The 1,594-nt window shown below is 39.5% G+C and overlaps 1 pseudogene; it reads left to right on the top strand.

Annotated features, from left to right (window-relative positions):
* The first annotated feature begins 16 nt into the window (after positions 1 to 16).
* LOC103734128 lies at positions 17 to 1,588 on the top strand (annotated as a pseudogene).
* The last annotated feature ends 6 nt before the right edge of the window (positions 1,589 to 1,594 follow it).

Raw genomic sequence — 1,594 nt, 5'->3', positions numbered from 1 at the left:
CTAGTCCTTTAGTCAAATGATATATTTCAGATTACATCAGCAAATACATACAGGAGAGAAACCCTACAAATGTAAACAGTGTAGCAAAGCCTTTAGCCGTTGTTCACACCTCACAGTACATCAGAGAATTCATACTGGAGAGAAACCCTACAAATATGAAGAATGTGGCAAGTCCTTTAATTAAATGTCAAGTCTTAGAGCACATCAAAGGACTCATACTGGAGAGAAACCCTACAGGTGTGAAGAATGTGGTAAGTACTTTTACCATGCCTCATATCTTAGACGTCATAAAACTATTCATACTGGAGAGAAACCCTACAGATGTGAAGAATGTGGTAAGTCCTTTAACCGCCCCTCACATCTTAGACGTCATAAAAGTATTCATACCGGAGAAAAACCATACAAATGTGAAGAATGTGGCAGGTCCTTTACTATGCGCTCAACACTTAAGAATCATTACAGAATTCATACTGGGGAAAAACCCTACAGATGTGAAGAATGTGACAAGTGCTTTACCAGGGCCTCACATCTTAGACGTCATAAAAGTATTCATACTGGAGAGAAACCCTACAGATGTGAAGAATGTGGTAAGTCCTTTAACCGCCCCTCACATCTTAGTTGTCATAAAAGGACTCATACTGGAGAGAAACCCTACAAATGTGAAGAATGTGACAAGTGCTTTACCAGGGCCTCACATCTTAGACGTCATAAAAGTATTCATACTGGGGAAAAACCATACAAATGTGAAGAATGTGGCATGTCCTTTTCTGAACACTCAATACTTAAGAGTCATTACAGATTTCATAATGGAGAAAAATCTTACAGATGTGAGGAATGTGACAAGTGCTTTACCAGGGCCTCAGTTCTTAGACGTCATAAAAGAATTCATACTGGGGAAAAACCCTACAGATGTGAAGAATGTGACAAGTGCTTTTCCAGGGCCTCATGTCTTAGATGTCATAAAAGGACTCATACTGGGGAGAAACCCTACAGATGTGAAGAATGTGGCAAGTTCTTTACTGCGCGCTCATCACTTGAGACTCATTACAGAATTCATACTGGAGAGAAACCCTACAGATGTGAAGAATGTGGTAAGTCCTTTTACCACGCCTCACAGCTTAGATGTCATGAAAGGACTCATACTGGAGAGAAACCCTATAAATGTGAAGAATGTGGCAAGTGCTTTACCATGGCCTCATATCTTAGACGTCATAAAAGTATTCATACTGGAGAGAAACCCTACAGACCTAAGGAAAGTGGCAAGCTCTTTACTGCACGCTCTTCACTTGAGACTCATTACAGAGTTCATACTGGAGAGAAACCCTACAGGTGTAAAGCATGTGACAGGGCCTTTACTTCTCTGTCACATTTAAGGTTTCATCAGAGAATTCATAATGGAGAGAAACCCTACAAATGAAAAGGTGGTGAGAATCCTTTACTTCAATTCTTAGAGAACATCAAAGAATGCATAATAAAGGGATACACTACAAATATAGGGGATTTAGAAATTCCTTAACCGTATATCACATGGTAAAGTTACCTAGAGTTTATATTGCAGAGACAGTTCACAATTGCACAGAATGTGGAAATCTTT

Source organism: Nannospalax galili, unplaced genomic scaffold, assembly GCF_000622305.1.
Source record: "Nannospalax galili isolate Female #2095 unplaced genomic scaffold, S.galili_v1.0 scaffold3176, whole genome shotgun sequence".
NCBI lineage: Eukaryota > Metazoa > Chordata > Mammalia > Rodentia > Spalacidae > Nannospalax > Nannospalax galili.
Note: the sequence above shows the minus strand (reverse complement) of the source record. Positions and strands in the feature narration are given on the sequence as shown.